Source organism: Chiloscyllium punctatum, chromosome 9, assembly GCF_047496795.1.
Source record: "Chiloscyllium punctatum isolate Juve2018m chromosome 9, sChiPun1.3, whole genome shotgun sequence".
Lineage (NCBI taxonomy): Eukaryota > Metazoa > Chordata > Chondrichthyes > Orectolobiformes > Hemiscylliidae > Chiloscyllium > Chiloscyllium punctatum.
The window spans coordinates 117,339,937-117,361,243 of record NC_092747.1 but is presented as its reverse complement, the minus strand read 5'-3'; the positions used below and the strand labels follow the sequence as shown (position 1 = coordinate 117,361,243).

Here is a 21,307-nt window from a genome sequence, read left to right as displayed (position 1 = left end):
TTCCAGTAAGAAAGAGTCATTGTAGCTCCCAGGATATCTGGTGCAGCCCGGCAAAATGTGGCTTTGATGGTTACAAATAATTTCAACACTAAGGGAGTGGCATCCTTTCCTGTTCACCAATGCTACTGATCCATGATAGGTTGCTCTCAAAGTAAAATGATGCAATGGATGTAACCACACAGCCCTGGAGGGAATCCCAGTGAAAGCAGATGATCCCAATGTCCTTGTTGCTTATCTTCAAGTTTGATGAAATGCATCAATAAGAGGTTGGCTCCAGTATAAATCGCATCAGTAACATCCCGAAGGCACTAATTAGTAGAGGATTGGGAAATTCTGCAGAGATCCTCAGTTTTTTTTCCCTGAAGCAAAGTGATAGTATAAATATTAAGGGCATATTTGAACTCCGACAGGGTTACCACACTGTCCTTCTGAGCACAGTCCACTCCAGCAGTGTGCATACCTCTGAGGTAATGGAAAGGGACATCCTTATTCTTCTGTGACATTGCAGCTCCTGGCATTTTCAAATAACTGGGGTGAAACTTATAAACCCTGGTTCTTATCATTCCTCTTCATCTACTTGATGGCTGTTTCTTCCGCTAGAGCTGTGCAGAAGACACTAGAGGTTGCTATTCTTGCTGGGTTTGCTGAAGTGCTTGTCTTCATTGTGTCCTTGTCCTCTTCCTTCTCAGTAAGAATGATGCCACAAGAGAGGCAGGGACAGCACCTGACATTTCAGCTCAGTTGGAAGAGAATAATCTGTGGGGACAGCCACAGTATTATTGAATGGGTTCCTCTGAGCTCACATCCTTATCAATCTGAACGTTGTGCCCTCACACAGTACGTCATGGAAGCTTCCGATGGATGTCACATCATGTCTCAACAAGACGCTTTGTGATACGTGTGGACCACAAAAGTATCGATGTTCCATTTGAAGTATGCTTTATATGGTAGACCAACCTTAATCCAAAAAACCTCCTGTTCACATCACAATTCATGAACTTGCCGACTTACCTTCCTGTGAGAGGATATGGCAGTTGTGGAATGTTGCTTCCCAGAACCTTCTGTTGTGATATGTGGCCTTCTCTATTGTAGAGAAGTGGGAACATGTGGTACAGCTTGAAGTTCCTTGTTACAATAAGACTTGTTGAACTTGCATCATAAGGTGGGGGGGTTATGGTAGGCACAATGTATCGCTCATGATTATTTGAAGAGATCATTTGTTATCTACATTACTTGATTGCTGATCTCCAGATGAAACGAGAATTGAAGGATGAAATAATGAGTAGCATTGCATAATCTATGAAGACATGACTCTTGCTGCAACGTCTGGCCCCGTGGGGGAAGAAAAGCCTGAAATTTACACCTCCCACTTTGCATGCAGTCACAGACATTTTGTAGACTTATTGAACACTTGATTTTTTGAGCTGATATAATGACGGTTCAAATTTATTTTTTAGTGAATGATTTTGCCTGTGACCCGCAAATCTCCTCCCTCCCGCCCCCTCCTTCCCCCCACCAAGATGCTTCATGCTCCCTTTTTATGTCACTGTTCTTGTGGCCTTACTGACTCCTTGGTGTCTCCTTTACACTCTGGGAAAGAATCATGTGACCAAACCCACGCTGCACAATTCATCACATACGTCAGATACATTTCGATGCCTGGTGTGGAGTCTTGTTTGTTGACCTGATGGATCAGGGAAACAAGCAAGGACATCAGCTGGAGAAAGAGAAGCGCCAACATCAGTTTCGCTGACATCTGTATCCAATTCTTCAACCCGTGCTCTGACAGGGGAATTAGAGAATGCTTGCCTCAGTTTCATGCTCTGCATAATAATTAAATACATTTGTAGCTTTTTTTTTTCTTGAACCAGGCATGCTGGGAAGGGATGGCTCTGAGGGAGGGCATAAGAGGCGAAGGACTGAAATACAAGCAAAGCCTCTCTTTAAAAAACCTAAGATGAATGATCCAGAATTGCCACGTGAAATAATGTTGCCCTTGTCCAATTGTTATTTATTCTTTGCTAAGTTAGTCTGAATTTTCAATTTGCAATCTCCATAAACCATCTCCACCTCCTCAATTGTACTTATTGTCACATTGATTCTACCAACATTAGCCATAACACCAACTAAGGGACTAATCCAACTGGAGACTATAATCAAAATGACAAAAAAAAAAGCTTGGATTGAAAAAAAAAGACACAATAAAACACTGTCAAGCTGTCAACATCATTTATTTTCCCAATTTAAACTAAACTAGTTTCTACCACATATGAATGAATTTGCAGTCAATGCAATTCCTAACTTGTGGTTTCACATATTATTTGCATATGAATTAATGCAGTTCAACCTCTCATCATTAATTTGACCATGGAGTATATTTGACTTGATTAAGATGGATTCTCAAACAAAATGTGATAATGAGAAAAAGTGACATTCTTGCTTCTGTGGTCAAGACCACAGCAGTGATGGAGAGGCAAACTGGAATTTTATCATTTAATAAACATTGTCGTGAACTTTACAATACTTGTTTAATTCAGTAGATGCTGCACTTCAGGGGTCAACAGATTACAATGTCCTACCGATGACTGCTGTTTCCCTAGAAATGATGGACACCCAAGAACGCAGGTCATCTTGAGGTAGCGAGAGTGGAATTGATTTTAAACTGTATGGAATGGAAATAAAAAAATACACATAAGATTCAAAATAGGTAGTGTGATTAAAGATTATTTTCGAAGCTTGAAAACAGCATGAATCAGCCTGAAATCTTGACATGAAGCAATCCTCTCTCATCTAAAAAATGCTCTAGGATACATGGTTCAATAGTAAATTAAAAGGACACAAGTCACTCTGTTAATTGCTATGATTACTTTAAATGATAGGGATCAAAAGTAAAGATGAACAGTGACAGACTGAATGGTATGCACTCCCATTTCCAGTTACAGGCGTGCACAAGCTTATGTTCAGTGACTTATACAGAGATACAAAAGCTTAAACATACGTACCAACAGATCCAAGAACAGCTTCTTCTAATAACAGTTATTAGACTTATGAATGGACCTCTCAAGTTTCAAACTTAATGTTGATCTCACTGTTTTGTGCACCTCTTTCCAGCCATAACATTGTATTCTTCACTCTGTTCTATACATTTTGCATGGTATGATCTGCCTGTCCTGCATGCAAAAACAAAACTTTTCACTGTACCTAGGCAATAATAAATCAAATCAAAATTATATTGAGGTGCATCTGATTTTTAACTTGCTTGTTTGCATGGTTACAATGCAGCTTTCTCTTTACTTCTTTCTTGTTTAGACGGCAATTTGCTTTCCTAAGGTGGACAATATACCATGATAGCTCAATGCTGCTGTGTAAACCACTAAATGTGATTACAAAAATTGCTATGTGATAGTCTTGGGAGTTTTGGTAGGATTTTGATAGCTTTGTATTAACATAGGTACCTGATCATGAGGGCTCAAAGCGAATGGAAAATAAGGACGTGGAAGGAACAGGAACTCAGGGTGGGAATGGGGAGAGGTGGCAGGAGTCGGCATGGCACTTAAGTGAGAGAGAGAATTCAGGGCAACATGGGGAATGATGGCTCAGGAGAGTGTGCTAAATAAGTGGTTTGAAAAGGCAAGTAGAGAGCAGGGCTCAGAGGAAAATAGGAATTGAGATCGAGTAAGTTAAAAACAGCTTCAAATGGAGAAACTCTCCAAACCTTTGGGAGAAATCTGGTTTCAGAATGAATATCATTGGTTTGCATCATTACTGTTAACTGCATAGGAGATTTTACAAAAGTTACATTTGACTATCAGTGGGTTATTATATTATACCATCATCCTCTTCAAACTGCATGGATTCCTCTCCGTTTCTTGCAATTTCCCCTCCGTCCCCCTCTCAACTTTCCTAACTTCCCTCTCATTGATTACCCTAATGCCATTCCCTCAGATCTCCTTCATCAATTCTGCTCATTCCTCCTTTTCCATACCCCCAAATTGACCTCTTGATCTCCCATTTGCTGCCTCTTGAAATTTCTTGCACAACGACAGCTCGCTTATTACAAAAAGTAAAAATGCTCAATTACAAAAACATCCAACTTAGATAAGAACAGAACAGTTAGAGTCTGTAAATAGGCCATTTGCTGCCATGAGTTGGCTCTGAAACACAATCGGATTATGGTTAATCTGATCAAGGCCTCAATGCCACTCTTCTGTCAATTTCACAAAACCTTGATAACTCAAAAACCTGTCTATTTCACTCTTCAATATATCAAATATATTGGCTTAACAATGTCTGGAATTCCAAAGAATAATAATCTTTTTGAAAGAAGAAATTCTGCATCATTTCCATCTTAAGTTGGTGACCCCTTAATTCTAAAAGTATGATACCTTGTAGACTCCTCATGCAGAAACAAAATTCTCTCAGTATTCTGTCAAGCCCCTTCAGAAGTTTATATGTTCCTATATGACCCAGATGCCATTCTTTCCTGGTGGGGAATCAACCTCCTTGGCACATCTACATAAGAAGATTACAGCAATCAATGTATTGAGTCTTCTTTACACACCAACCCATTCCCTATAGGCTTAAAATTTATTTTTGCTTCAGATTCTTCTTCAATTCCACTTTGAAAGCCACCATTGTATCTGAGTTCACCACAATCTCAGGTAATACAATTCAAAGCCTAACCTCTCGGTTGTTGTGAACATGTTTTCTACGTTGCACAGGCTCTTTTGCTGATCACCTTAATCCTTGTCCTTTGCTTCTTGACCTTCCGTCAATATTATATGCTTCATGTAGAACTTACATGATTTTAAACACTTCTATTAAATGTCTTCACCATATTCTCATCTCAGAGGAGAACACTCCAACTTCTCTGATTAATCCATGCAATAAAAGTATATCAAAATGGGAAACAGTCTTGAAAGTTGATTGTGGTTGCTCTCTAAAGCCTACATATCTTACCTAAAGTGTGTGGTCAAGAATTGAACACAATATTTCAGCTGATGCCAAACCAAGCAGACTTACCGATCAGTTACCAGTTTGCCGAACTCTTAATTTCTAGATGACGGTCCTGTGATATTTTTTGCTGGACTGTTAATCCATAAACCCAAGTAATGACCTAGGGACCCGGGTTCAAGTCCCAGTGTGGCAGATGATGGAATTTAAATTCCATTATTTAAAAATAATCTGGAAGTATGAGTCTAATGATAACTAAGAATCCATTGTTGATTGTTGGAAAAAATCCATCTGGCTCATTAGTATCCTTTAGGGAAGAAAGCTGTCATCCTTACCTGGTCTGGCCTATATGTGACTCCAGACCCACGGCAAATGTGGTTGACTCTCAGTTAGGGATGGTCCATAAATTCTGGCATGGATGCAATGCCCTCGCCCAATAAGTGATAACAAAAAAGTCAGAAAGATATCTGTTTAAGTCCTACTCAAAACTTGAGCGCAAAAATTAGGGAAGGAGCTCCAGTGGAGTTTTGAGGAAATGTATACTGTCAGAGGAGCCAACATTCAGTGGATACATTAAACTGAGGCAATGTTTGCCCTCTCAGGCAGCTGTAAAATACTATGCAACACTATAGTTACAATTGTAAGATTATTGTATTTTAGTATCCTATTTTTAAATTCAGGGTAAGTTAAGGATTTCATGTGAACTGTTCTACAGTTGCCTGATACTAATCCTGGTAGTTTAATTGTTAATGATTAAAGGAAGGCTTAAAATACTTCCCTCAGAAGGAGTTGTGTAGTGATTTGAACATGGACTAGGTAGATCTCATTGACTATGCGATCCTCGATTGAGGTTGGTAACCTCGGTCAATCAGGGAGCCCTGGCTGACAGAAGATTCAGAGAGTCTCCTCACTCTAAGAACTGGCTCTGAGCTGGCTGGTCAGAGCCCATGTACTGTCTACATATAAATAAAGGGTGAGTTAGTGATGGGATAATGGCCTCTATGCAGTTAATTCAAGCTGCAAGCTTTACGTTTGAGTTTCCCAAATTCCCAGAAAGGTATGGAATGTAAAAACATCTGTGTTGTAAACCGTTCATTTACTTCTAAGCTAAAAGGAAGGAAGATGAGTTCAAGGATAGCTAATCAACACTTAAATCTAAAACAAAGTGTAAGGTTTCCATAGTCTTCCTAGACCATAGAGCTGTTTGCTCATCAGAAAAGGATGACTAGTGGTGGTTTAACCTGAGGGTCACTATATCTCAGGCAAAGGGAGTGGTTAAAAGGAGAATCTTCTTGCAACTTGCACAGAGCAAGCCTCTGTTCTGTCTGGCCTACTGAACAATGCAGCTGTGGTCACGTAGAAAACTCACCATGTTAAAACTGAATGAAGGAGGCCTACATTCATTTTCACTCTAAAATATAATAAGCAGAGAAATGTCCTCACTGCTACAGACATCTATTACCTTCTCATGATATCCAATAAGGTTCGCTGGTAATTGCTGCCCTGCTGAGGTATTTCTTTTCTGCATTTGAAATATGGAATAAATGATCATTTTATTGAAAGTAGCTTCTCATTTCAGCTTCCACTAGGCAATTTGCATGTTTACTGCCAGTCGGGCACCATGATTCATTTCCCTGTTTCTCAAGAAAGTCATCCAATTGTTTCTTGAACTCATTCTTGCCCTCTATTATAGCAGCATGCACTGGTAACTTACTCACCTGTCCATTATCTCCAGTTAGAAAAAAAAATCATGACTTCTTTTAAGGCTTGTGATTTCCAGATTTTTAATGAATCCTATTTAATATTTGTTCATGTTTATTTCCTTTTTTATGCATTGTAAATATTTCTATGATGTTGATGGTAAATCATGATAAGTTAATGCAACACAAAATTGTGTGTTGTTGACCTGTTTTAGGTATTTTCAGTTTTTGATATTATCTGCATGAATTACCATTTCATCAAATTGTATGCTATCAGACAGGATTTACTGGAGTGTGCCTTGTTAGTTAGACCTTTTTCGCAGCCTTTAACTCAAAATGGTTTTGTGCTGCATGTTTCTAACAGTGCACACAGATAATGGGGTCAACAGGACATTTGGGACCCTGGTGAATGATAAGTTATCTGTCTTTCTCCTGAACCAATTAACATTAAGCACTGCAAAATAAAAAAAAAGAAATAATACAAAAGGAAATGTGGCAAGTTGTGATCTAATCAGAGGGAAATGAAGAAGAAAGAAAGATTAGATCATGAAACAAAAAATGAGAAACAAAATGGAAAGGTTCTTTATCAAAAAATGTTCTGATAATTCTTTCAAAAATCTTGAAGAACAATTTACTAACTTTAGGAAGAAGAAAGTTTCATTTATATCCTTTGTTGGCTTGAGAGGTAAAGACCAACAAGCAAATATAATTCTCATTTAAAAAGTTCTTATATTTTTATGTGCCTGCCCTAATTAATTTTTGGAATGAGCTTAATTACCAATAAATGCAATTTCTTGAAACTCTGGGAGTTGAGGGATACATAAATACCATGAAGCTAAGAGCAAAATGGTACAGTAATTTTTAGTGAATGCTCAAATCCTTAAGCATATTTTGCCATAATAAACCTGAGTGCCATTAAGGTCATCAATATTTTGACAACAAATTTAGCCAGTTGTATCATTTCACATCAGTCTTTTTACACCCTTTATGCCAATATATTGTCAATTTATGCTTATTTTCTCTTCTTGCAAACTAATGGCAGTTTGAAATTACTTAAATTTACATAGGATGTATGACACTGAACCAGATATTCAACTCAACTTAATTTTAAAGGCATCTATTAGGTCACCTCTCAGCCTTTTCTCTTCATGAGGAAAAGGACCCAAGCTGTCAATGCTTTCTTAACATGTTTACGCATATATTTTATCTCTTCTCTGTACTCTCTCTGATGCCACTATATAACATGGTGACCAGAATTGCATACAAGACTCAAAATGTAATCCATCAAAGATTTGATAAAGGTTTAGCACAGGTTCTCTATTTTTAAATTAACAGGAATCTGCACATTTGCTGGGCCCTTTCAGTCCCCAGGAAGCCTTGAAGAAGCAAAGGATCCCATCAACAGATTGAAGAGCAAGAGAAACTTAAGGGAGAAAGAAAGAGAAACTGTGTAGAATTCCTCAGAACCACCAGTCTCAACACTGAGCAACCCTTTGGGTTTCTGGCAAAAGTGGGCATGCTGTCTCAATGTTACGTATTAATATTGAGGGTAAATCATTCACCAAGCAAATCTTCAATGGATGTCTGCCACCCAAACCTCTATCAACATAATGTTGGCAAGGGAACCATTTATAACTATAGAAGCAGATCACAATTACACGAAAGACTCTAAGCCACCATGCTGCTCCACTTGTGTCAAACAGGGCAGTACCAATTGTCTCTGATCTAATATTCTCACCATGTCATCAACCATATTCTTTGACACAATTTGTGTTGGTGATTTCCATATTGCAAATGTGCATGCTTTCCCAGTCCAAGCTGGAAACAGCAGGTTTTGACATTACTGCATCACCACAGCATCAATGTGGGAGACTTTAACAGCCCCCACACTGACTGGAGATTACTCAGTGCAGACAGTGAAGTTCAATAGCTCCTGGTGTGGGCCTCTAGAAATAACCTCACACTGATAGATGAATCCAAGCAATGAGGAATGTTCCATTCAGTCAAAATGAGTCAGAAATATTCTTCTGATCTCTTCTGCTGCAGCAATTCCCTTGATGGTCACCTTCAGCCAGCATAACAATGAGAGGTTTGTGACTTCCCATGTAGTCAACTGCTCATTCACATTGTTCTTTACTTTCCAGACATCAACAGTGCAAGAAAGATGTAATGAAAGTTCTGTAACACAGATTGGTCAAAAATATGGTGACAGTCTCAATATACCTTTACCTATTCATTATCTACCAGAGGAAGAATGAAATAAGTGCATCTGTTTGGCCATTCACAGAACTGTTTTATACTGTCATCCCTCCCAATGGCAATTATCCCATTTCTATCCTGTGCCTTAATACAGAGAGCACAGCACTACCAAAGGAATGTGAATTATCTGGTGGCCCTATGACAGTAGACCACCAGGGATAGTCTCTCAATGCTGTCTGTCATGTAAGGTGGGAGGAAATAACAGTTGGGCTCAATGCTACCCATTTCAATCAAATTCACTGCTTTGGAGGAGCATCACCTTCAATGGATTGTGCACCACTCACCCCTAAACAAGTGAAGTTGATTGTCATCTGCTCAATGTCGCAAAGTAATGCACCGACAATAAACACCATAGTGAATGAGAAAAGTAATGCTAATAACATGCAGAACATAGCAGTGCTTATCACTTTAAGTCACAGAATTGCGAAAAGCATGAGGCGGCCTGAAATGTGGCAGAGCAGCAGGATATTACAACATTGAACCAGGAACCCTGAAACAACCTGGTTCTCATAGCTAGCTAATCCAATTCTGCTCAAGAATCGTCAGCTCAAATTTAATCCCAAAGGTATGGCATATGTTACAATCTTTGTTGTTACAAAACCTGTAAAATAAAACTCACACAGGTGGCTAGTTACCACCAATTTCATTCTTCTTTTTGGATAAGTTCAGAAATTTGAGCATTGTTTCCAGTCATATAGACCATCCCTATTGTCAATCCAAGCTGGCTTCTGTAAGGGAACAGCACATGACTGACTCGACATTTAGGGGTAAGGTTGTCCATTAGGAAATGCAGTGAAATGGTATTGAGAGGTTCCGGGTCCATATCCTGCCTGATACCAGACTGTTTGGGGGTAGAGTCCTTGTGTCTATTTAAGATTGAGATAGATAACTTCTTGATCAGTAGGGCAATCAAAAATTATAGGAATATGGGAGGGAAGTGATGGTGAGGGCTGTGAGATTAGCCATGACCCTATTGAATGGCAGCCTGGGATCAAAGAGCTGAATAACCCGTTCCTATTTCTTCTGGTCTTATATGATCAAGCTCTGGCACACATCACAAGTAAAAAAAAATGCTTTCAAAATACCCTGATGACAAGAATGGTGCCAGTGGACCTCAGAGCTGCCTATAGCTTACAGTGCCACACTATCCTGTTCTTAAAACTATCCAGAGTGTTTATAGCCTGGGTTGGAAGTTGGAACACTCCTTTTACAAGACACAATTTATAAATTCAAATCACATTGTTAATGTTGTGTCAATTTAACATTGATAAGTTTTTACGAGCATGAATCTTGTTGAGCCATCATGAGGCTTGTAATGACATGGTTTATAATACTAAATTGCCTGACTCAATTGATGCCATTTTGGCTCAGTCTGCCCCTTTCCAACCTGTAGCCTCTTCCAGTGCTGTGATCTACACCAAGGACACCCGACCCATGAAGTCGCAGGCTCCCACTCAAACTGCTGTCTACTGCTGCTGTAACCACGGCCTAACAACCACCACCAGGCTCGGGTGCTGAGTTTAGCAGAAGACACACACCCTCCTCCTCCCCACAAGGTAATCATTGAAATAAAGGGGCCTCAATAGTCCCATTTTGGAGGGTCCCCAGTGAGTAGTGGCCTGAGTGCACCCAGAGGTAGCAGCAGCCACTAGGAAGGGATATCAGTCGACACAGGACTGAAAGTGTTGTATTCAAATGTACGCAGAATGTGGAACAAGATGAATGAGCTTGTCGTGCATATTGAAGTGAACAGGTATGATATTGTAGGCAACACAAACGTGGCTACAAGGGGATCAGGGCTGAGAACTAAACATCCAAGGAAATACGAGGCAAGATCAGAGTGGTGCTGGAAAAGCACAGCAGGTCAGGCAGCATCTGAGGAGCAGGAAAATCGACATTTCAGGCAAAAGCTCTTCATCAGGAATGATTTATCTCTCCACCCCCAATGCTTCCAGCCTCATTCCTAATGAAGGGCTTTTGCCCAAAACGTCAATTTTCCTGCTCATTGGATGCTGTCTGACCTGCTGTGCTGTACCAGTGGCACTTCAATCTTGAATCTAATCTCCAGCATCTGCAGTACTCACCTTCGTCTATCCAAGGAGATGCATGCTATTGAAAGGACAGGTCGATGGGGAGAGGGGGCGGGGTTGCCTTGCTACTAAGAAATTAAATTAAGCCGATAACAAGAAGTGATATAGAAATCATGCCTGACAAATCTGTTAGAATTCTTTGAGGAAGTATCAAGCACATTCACCAAAGGAGGGCTAGTGGACATGTTCTATTTGGATTTCCAGAAGGCCTTTGACAAGGTGTTGCACAGGAGTTTGCTAAACAAGAGAAGAGCCCATGATGTTACGGGCAAGGTATTGGCATAGGTAGAGGATTGGTTGACTAGCATAAAGCAGAGAGTGGGAATAGAGGAGTCTTTTTCAGGATGGCAGCCCGAGACAAGATGAATTCCACAGTGGTCAGTGTTGGGATCACAACTATTCATTATACATCAACAATCTGGATGAAGGAACTGAGGGCGTTTTTGCTAAGTTTGCAGATGACACAAAAATAAGTGGAGGGACAAGTAGTATTGAGAAAATGGGGAGGCTGAAGAAAGAGTTGGACAGGTTAGAAAATTGGACAAAGAAGTAGCAGGTGGGGATGTGAGAAATGTGGGAAATTGTGAGTTTATGTGCATTGGTAGGAAGAATAGAGGCATAGCCTATTTTCTAAATGAGGAAATGCTTCAGAAATCTGAAGCATAAAGGGACTTGGGAGTCCTAATTCAGGATTCTCTTAAAGTTACCATGAAGGTTCAGTTGGTAGTTAGGAAGGCAAATGCAATTTTACTATTCATTTCAAGAGATCGAGAATGCAACAGCAGTGATGCACTGCTGAGGCTACTTAAGATGCTGGTCAGACTATATTTGGAATATTGTGAACCCCATATCTAAAGAAGAACGTGCTGGTGTTGAAGGGGGAAACTCAAAAAACAAACTGCATCTTTGGTGTGTCTGTCCTAGTCTCGTTTCGAGGGCTCATTTACTCACCAGGTGTTCTAGGCAAAAGTATGAAGAGTTTCTCCATCTCTTTCTAACTGGAGGAAGCAAGTTACTGGTCAAATGATATGGTCACACTGGAAACTAGAAAGCTCTTTTTTTCCAATGTGCAGAACACTGAATCTTCAAACCTGCTGATCAACTGACAGAGTTAATGTTGCTGGAATCACTCAATGTAAGGGCTGCAATGATCTACCATGTATTCTGCACAGATAAACCAGGCTGATTCAGTCTTTTAACTCTTATATTTTTATTCCCTTCTCATTTCTAATCCATGTATATGCGTACAATGCTTTATTTTTCCTCATGTATTAGTAACTAAAAAAACTCACTCTTTCTTTAACTCAAGAAAATCTGATTATATCGATTGTTTTAACTAAATTGGAATTGGGAAAGGGATTAACTGCTTTAGTTTAACCATTTTATGAGCAATGAGTTATGGGCTAGTAGGTGGAAGATGAGGTTCCATAAAGAAGGGGAGCCAGTTCTTCCCTCCTCACTCAGGAGTTTAAGAATTGTGGATGTTGTCCAGGGGATCAGTCATAACAATAATGCTGGAAGGTCTACTGTTACCAACCCAAAGGTGTTTACAGCCATCTGCCCTGTATAGCTCAACAGATGCAGGCATCTTTGTCCCTCTCAGTTCTGCTCTGATTCCTTTGATTGTGTGCAATCTCCTTTCTGTAAAGAGTGACAAGCACAAGTAAACATGTAACATAATGGTTAATGATGTGCTGATTCAGTTGAATAGCTGGAATACACAGGATAGTGAGAGATGGGTGTGAAGTTTGCAACATTGGTAGATGCTGAAAAATGTGTTGCTGGAAAAGCGCAGCAGGTCAGGCAGCATCCAAGGGGCAGGAGAATCGACATTTCGGGCATAAGCCCTTCTTCAGGGCTCTTCTTCTCCTGCTCCTTGGATGCTGCCTGACCTGCTGCGCTTTTCCAGCAACACATTTTTCAGCTCTGATCTCCAGCATCTGCAGTCCTCACTTTCTCCAACATTGGTAGATGTTTGAGGGTGAGAGTGAGGGGCACACCTAGATGTTTGACCTTTGTCCTGAGTATCACAGACTGTTGCTGGGTGAGTGCTGTGGGTGTGGTTCACTGAGCTGCATGAAAGGTTGATGGAATGATTGATGAGATATCTTGGGAAGATGCATTCACTGGCCTTGACCATTCTTGGCCATTAGGTGGCTTCAAAGTTGCATCATTCTTCTGAAAACTGAAGCACCATTCAAAATAAATAGATTACTTCTCCTCACTTTCTCCCTAATCCCAACCTTTTATGCTCTGTCCTACACTTCAGCTCATATTTTAATTCATCAGTTTCTAAAGCCTGTGAAACCAAAGACAAATACTGCAATAGCTGTTTAATGAGAACAAGGTCCTTTTTTTCACAAATACTCTGTTACTTTCATAAATAATCATCAATTAAATCTCCAAAGCTTTTGAAATTTGTCATGTGATTTGAGAAAATTAAAATATTAGAGTAGAAACTGCGAAAATAAAATGTTCAATGATGATTTTACATTCATTTTGGGAAATGAGGTATTATGAATGTGCTCAGTCCCTACCATCCATTCTCCTCTGGCACATTGGCCAGAATGTCTATGGTCACTATCAAAGAAGACAAGGGAGGTCAACACCAACATCGCACAAGGATACATGCAAAGCTTAGAGACCATCCTTTCCAACATGGAAATAGTGGCCAACTCCAAGACTATGATTGTGGACTATGTAGAAGTACAAGGATAGGTACTGATAAGGTATTCTCAGCAATCATTGTGGGCGGCATGGTGGCACAGTGGTTAGCACTGCTGCCTCACAGCGCCAGAAACCCGGGTTCAATTCCCGCCTCAGGCGACTGACTGTGTGGAGTTTGCACGTTCTCCCCGTGTCTGCATGGGTTTCCTCCCACAGTCCAAAGATGTGCAGGTCAGGTGAATTGGCCATGCTAAATTGCCCATAGTGTTAGGTAAGGGGTAGATGTAGATGTAGGGGTATGGGTGGGTTACGCTTCGGCGTGGCGGTGTGGACTTGTTGGGCCGAAGGGCCTGTTTCCACACTGTAAGTAATCTAAACTAATCTTCAGCCAGAAATGCCATCTCAGCTTCCTGCAGTGATCCCCAACATCATAGTTATCAGTTTTCAGTCAGCTTGATTTACCCCACATGATGCCAAGATATGGTTGGAGGAACTGGACAATACAAAGGCTATGGGCCCTGACAACATTCTGGCAATAGTTCCAAAGATTATTACTTCAGAACTTGCCACTCCAGTAGCGCAATTCTTCCAGTGTGGTTATAATACTGGCAGTTGGATAAACAAAACAGGTGGATTCTTCCTAGGCCCTGAACAATGTGAATACTGGAGAAAAACACAGAAGAATCATTTGATAAGTCGAGTGATGCCTTTCTTGGCCTCCTCCCAATAAAAGAGGTTTACACTCAGTTTTGGTTATTCACTCATTGTATATTTTTAGACAATAGATTGACAAATCAGCCTCTGACAACTGCAAGACCAGTTGTAATCTACCATTCTGCAATGCAACTTGGATCTGGTGGTGGAAGAAGTAGAGTTTTTAAAGTAACACCTTCACTAACTCCAACATTTAAAAGGAAAAGTTGCCTTTGAATTTGAAGGCTGTCTCTATTACCTTCGCTATGTGCTACGTGTGTTCTTAACCAGGTAGATCTCATGTGCGTGTCTAGCACCATTGGAAACTGGCAGCACGGAAAAGATGCATGACTTGAGCTGAATAGACCCATGTGACATAATGTTACACCATAGTTAATTCCTCATAACATACATCTTTGGGGCATCATTGTGAGGAACTGCCTCAGGAATGTGTCCTAATTGTTCATTGTGAATTTGTTGTCAGCTCAGCAAAACAAGCAGGTACACCAGTAAAGGGATATTTCCACAAACCTTCCTTTCAGATTACAGTGCTCAATCAAGTTCTTGATTTCATAGAACCATCTTGAAAGTCATTTCAGGAAGGAGCTCAGAGCCAAACACATTTTGACTCCAGTTGCAGATCATATAGGGCAGACCAGGCAAGGGTGTCAGGTGTTCTAAATATCCCAGAGCCTTTGTGAAAATGAGGTAGCTTCATAATTACTTTTCTTTGGATATCGGCCATTTCCAGATATCTTTTTTAATTGACTTCCAGCTCTCAAACTGCCATGATAATATTTGAAGTCATTTCCCTGTATTCTCTCCCTTTTTTTTCATGAGGTTTCTTTGTTGTCTGAGCATTACCCATCCTATTTCAAGATGTTACAATATCTCAGTGAGCAAGGACAGGAAGGAGGCCTCAAAAGATACTTTACTTTGGAGACGGAAACCACACAATTGCTTTTATTAAAGATATCTATTAACTAACTGAACTAACTCCAATAACTTAACCAGCATACTAGCATATACCATTTCATTAGCTGGAATTAAGAATCCAAAGACTACAATAAATCCATTGCTAATTATTGGAAATACCCATCTGGTTCACTAACATCCTTAAGGGAAGGAAGTCTTCCATTTTCCCTGGTCTGGTCTACATGTGACTCCAGACCTACAGCAATGTGGTTGACTCTCAATTGCCCTCTGGGCAAATAGGGATGGGCAATAAAAGCTGCCTAGCCAGCAACACCCTCATCCTGTTACATAATAAATACATTGAGCACTGATGATGCTATTCCTCCTACCCAGAGTGGAATTCCAATCAGAATAAAAATGGGGCATAATCCTCATGTATAAAGGGCCCATTTGTCATGCCAAACCTCAAAATGAAGAAGTGCATAATCTCATTATGCATTACTTCAAGGATTAGATGTTAGCCAACTAGGAAAAGAAAAAGGCTGTTAGCCATTGGTGTTGGGTTGATTCTGAAAGACTAAACTATCCATTGGAGGGATAGTCGATACATAGTGGGGAATTTTTGATTCTTTGAAAAGCTAACTGAGAAAAATTTCTGTAGTTTGAAATACAAGTTGCTGACTGAATAGTGTTTTAACAATATCACTTCTACAGTGAAAAAAGGTTTAACACTTGAGGTGTTGTGTGGTCCTTCCAGTCAATCACGGCAAACTCAAGTATCTTTTAAAAAGCTGTCAGTCAGTTTGGAGATTGTAACAAGTGTTTCTGGCATGTGCACTCAGATGTGAAGAGTGAATTCAGGCATTCACCTTTCATGAGTTTTTTTTAGCAATTACGTTGAAATCAGACACTGACTCCTTTTAGGATCTTTAACCAGCACTTTAATAGCTACTGGTGATAGCATTTCCTGCAATGGCAATTTAGAGCAGTTATTTGTGAAGTTTGCACACCTCAGGGCCACCAAGACCATCTGTGCCTTTTAATCCCTGATTGATCATCCTGAGTATCCGCAGTAATTTAACAATTATAACCCATTTTGCGAGTAACCTTTCTCAGGCTTTCCATTATTGTCTCTGTCTAATATGCTCCCAAGGTAATTCTTCACACCCAGCTGTATATGTACTGCAAGTGAGTGTCTGTAAAAAAACACATACTGAGTTCCCAGATCAGGCTAATTAGATTTTTTGAAAAATCGACACCATTCAAATCCCACTGTAGCAAAAGTTTCAGTTTATTTCCCAATGACCTTCACTTGAAGGATGCTATAACCATTCATACTGACAGGTTTAGTGATCTGACCAGATCAAATCATTGCATTTTGACCTCCTGTCAGTTTTACCTTTCATCTATGCATCTGGACATGATTGATTGCACCGTCACCCTATTCCAAAAAGAATAACTTGAATGGTACATACTTAAAGCTCAGAAATAAATGCTGGAATTGCATGAAACAAAAAACAAACGATATTCAAATACAGAGCAAGCCAACGAACAACTCTGAAGAGAAAGGACTGGTCACTATTTTCGGCCTTGCTTAGAAATTATGTAAATGTGTTTCAGCATTGTTAATGCATATATAAACAGTGATTGGATGCATGTTTAGATTCTGGTTTTTTTTGTTTTTTTTAAAAAAACACTTCTAAAACCAACATAATTCTAAATGTCATAAATACACAGAATGTTAATGATTTGTAGTTTAAAATTTTGGTGATTTAAGTGGCTTAGAGTTATGGATTAGGTAACTAGGAAAGGTTCCTGAAACAGGCCACGTAAACAAGTTCAGGAGACAATTCAATTCATTCTGAGACAGAAAAGACATTGAGAGCTGTGAACCTACTTTGGGCATCTAAAATTTATGGACCAAATCATTGATTTTACAGCCACTTTTAAAGCTGTTGAAATACTGATCTTCACCTCAGATGGGAACATGGCATTTAATAGCTGATAGAAATTACTTGCTTATAACTCCATTATTGTTTCATTATGAAACTATAAACTTGATAAAAGGTGAATTGGATGGATTTTGGTTTGATTTTGTTCAACAATTCTTTTGGTTATAATCTAGTGCCCATATGATCGCATTTCTTCTGTTAGTGCTGTCTGTGATATATGCATCTATCACGTTCTTGAAAAAAATCTTCCATGGGATATGAACTTTGCTTGAAAGCCCAGAAGTCATTGCCTGTATCTATTTACCCTTGGGAAGGCAATGGTGTGTTAACATCTTGAACCACTATAATCTATCTGTAGCATGGAACACACTACTGTGTAGCTTGGAGGGGAATGGGCAGGCATACTCATGCATCTGCTGTCCTTGTCCTTCTGGGTTTTGGAGACTGTACATTTTCAAGGTGCTGTTGAATGCACTTTGATAGTTGCGACAATACATTTTGTACATGTACAAAAGGTGCAGTGATAAGTCTGAGGTGGACCTTTATCCTTGAAGCATGGAAGACCATGTGTTGAAGGTCTTGGTTTCATAGAATCATCTTGTTAGTCCATTTCAGGAAGCAGTTAAGAGTCAAACACATTGTGACTCCACTCGCACATCATACAGACCAGACCAGACAAGGGTGTCAGGTGTTCTAAATATCCGAGAGCCTTTATGAAATTGAAGTAACTTCCTGGTTACTTTTCTTTGGAATACAGCCATTTCCAGATATTTTTAAACTGGATTCCAGCTCTCAAACTGTCTTGATAGGATCCTCTCCTTCGTTTCATGAAGTTTCTTTGTTGTCTGAGAGTAGTCCATCCTATTTCAAAATGCTACAATATCTCAGAGAGCAAGGACAGGAAGGAGGCCTCAAAGATTATTTACTTTGTTTGGAGCCGGAACCCACACAATTGTTTTTATTAAAGATACGTATTAACTAATTGAACTAAGTCCAATAATTTAACCAGCATGCTAGCATATTCCATTTCATTATTTATACTATGTTCCAAAAGACATTGATTACGTAGAACGGAGGTATCATGTGCGTGTAACCATGAACAGTTTTGTCTGGTTTACAAGATACAACGCTTCATAGCCGAGGGTAAATTTTGCTTCTTATAGTAAATTTCAGCAATACACTTATCTCAGGTTCTAAATCTCTTCCTTCTCCCTCAACATCTACTATGATATCACCACTGGAAATGGGGATTGGTTAATAAAAGAAGGAGAGAGTTGTAGTATGAAGTAAGGGGTTGAGGATGAGAAATGAGAGTGATTATGAACTTGGATAAGTTAAGGCTATAGTAATTAGAAATTAGGGTATTTTCTAGGGAATGACTTTAGGAATTGGAGAGGGGCAGGAAACAGAGATGAAGATGTGGGTCATCAAAACGTTAATATTGGGACTTGAGGCAAGAATGAGAAAGTGGTGATTGAACTCTGGAGAAGTAGATGGCAGGTTGGGAAAGTTCGGGAGACAAACTATGCTTTAGGAGGATCAAATACAGACTCTGAGTTTGGAGATTTAGAATAGGACTAATCAAGAAATTTGAACTGTTGCAGTTCAAAGAGGATTAAGGTCGGGAATTTGAGAAAGGCAGGAAGTTAACTGTAGAGTACAAAATTTGCAAATAAGACCAGAAGATAGCAAAGGGTCATTACACACCAGAAATTCTATCTCAGCAAGAAGCAAGAAGCAAATAAAAGGTGGAGGATTAGGGACAAAGACAATGGAACAGGAGTCAGTAAATTGGAATTAAGACGGGAATTTGGGAGATTGAATTTCTATCCCCAAAGAAAGCATATGGTGGAATGACGATTGGGGATTGACACTCTTGTAGGGGAAGAAAGGGGATCTAATAACAGGGTATTCAGAGAATTGGTGCTCAGGCAAGACAGGGGCTGAGGAGAAAGCAATGTCAGTTTGGATGGGGTCGGTGTGGAATCTAGCATTTTCAAGAGAACTGGGAGGAGTAGAGGGACAAGATGTTAGGTGGGAACAGTAACAAATGTAAGGGGTGAATGGAACCTAAGGACTTTCATGTGGGTAAACAGTGAAAGATTGATTTACCATGTGGGTGAATGGGAAGCAAGAGAGCGAAGGCTGAGATTGATCAAAGAACATCAAAATTTCTCATACATAGAAAAGATATAGGAGAGTCAAATCCAGCTGGCAGCTATCATAACACTACTGTGGTTTCTGCTCTTGTAAAATTAATTAATTAGTGGCATTGTGGTCTGTTTAGGTTCTGCTATTTGAACTTCTGTAGAATTGAAAGTTAGAGTTTTCCCCAACTTGCTATTCTTTAATTTTGTAGAAAGATCTGGAAACAGGTAGACAATTCTTCTTTACATATTTAATTCATCACTGATTTATTGGCTGCTTCGCAGTAAGGACCAATCTGATGGAAATCATGCTGCAGATTACGTGTTGATAACAATCCCAGACCAGGATGCTAAAATTAAATTACGACCTAGCTATGAGTTACTAATCTCTTTTTCAAATAGAGAGATCTCAGGTACTTGCAAAAATAATAGAGCCACAAGAGTTAAAGATTTTGAACAAATGATAGACAATGTTAAACAAAGATAAAACAGTATTCTATGAATACACACACAGACGCAATAATATTTCAAATCCAATTAGAATTAGCCTGGGATTAAAATGGATAATGGACACACTCACAGCCCATCAAGTAGGAAATGCGGTCAAACAGAACCTATGACTTTGCAGCAAACTCCACCTCTCCATCCACACCCACACCCACAGATATTAGTAACACAGCAAGCTATTAAATCTCTTTAAACTTACAAGGCATTTCAATTTCTCTTAGTTTAAGGTTTAGGCTTAAAATCTATTCTGTCATAAGGTCCAACACCGGCATCTCCGAATCATATTCTGTCATAGACTGCCTCAATGACTCTTCATGTTTATGAACATCATCCTTCTTTCCTGGAACTGGATTTTTGCACCAATGATCTTGCTCATTCATATCTCAAAGCTTTAATGTTTCTCAACTGCAGAAAACAAATGTTTTTGGGCTTTGTTTCACCCTTGCTTACTCAACCTGCTAATCGAACATGGCATCTTCCAAGGCTCCACTATTCCAGGACATAGTCTGAGTATTAACCACTCTACTCAACGGTACCTTTTTGGGAAGGATCCACTTCTCTCAGTACTTGAGCAGGTGCCTGACCAACCATCTGAACATTGTAACTTTTTGCTCTCATCTGTTCTCATCCACCTGATTAAACTGACCATTCAGAAACCCTTGAACTGTTCTGAGGGACCAACTAAAAACCTACAATAAACCCCAAACTTTGGTCTTTGGAGTTATTGTATTAACAACAGTTTCAAACAGTCAAACATAGCAACCCCTTAACTCTCTGTTCCCTGAATGCTATTCTCAGTTTGCTGTCTTACTAGGTACAAATTGCAGTAAGTGAAATGACTTTTATCACATTGTCAACATTTATTCTCAAAAAGTAACACAACCTGTACCCACTTTACACATTAAAAAACATGGAAACATATCAATTGTCACCCCACTGTGTCCAAATTACCTCTGCTAGATGTGTGAAATGGTAATGTGTTGAATCAGGCCCACCATGGAAATTAAATTTCACACACAATGCAGATTGTGCCAGATGGGACTTGAATTTAATGTCTTATCCTAAAGATAACACTTCTCACTCCTACAAGTGCTAGTGTATGTAATATGTTTAAGTCTGTCAATGAGGGTGAACATTCTAGCTCAGTTTTAAGATTACTCCCAACTGAACAAAGCTGGCATTTCTAAGGAGATTTCAATAAATCTCTCCAGGTATAACCATGCCTCATTTCAGTCGGACACTCTCTTCTCTTTACTGATCTTACTTGCAGAACATGCACCAAATAGAGTCATAGAGTCATAGAGATGCACAGCATGGAAACAGACCCTTCGGTCCAACCCGTCCATGCCGACCAGATATCCCAACCCAATCTAGTCCCACCTGCCAGCACCCAGCCCATACCCCTCCAAACCCTTCCTATTCAT

The 21,307-nt window shown here is 39.6% G+C and overlaps 1 long non-coding RNA gene across 1 annotated transcript in view; it reads right to left on the bottom strand.

The window, feature by feature from the left end:
• Positions 1–2,372: 2,372 nt before the first annotated feature.
• The window catches only part of LOC140481037 (uncharacterized), a 71,754-nt gene continuing 52,819 nt past the window's right edge, over positions 2,373–21,307 (bottom strand). The window contains exon 4 of the long non-coding RNA XR_011961465.1: positions 2,373–2,662. This is a non-coding gene — a long non-coding RNA (uncharacterized lncRNA). The remainder of the gene's footprint in view (positions 2,663–21,307) is intronic.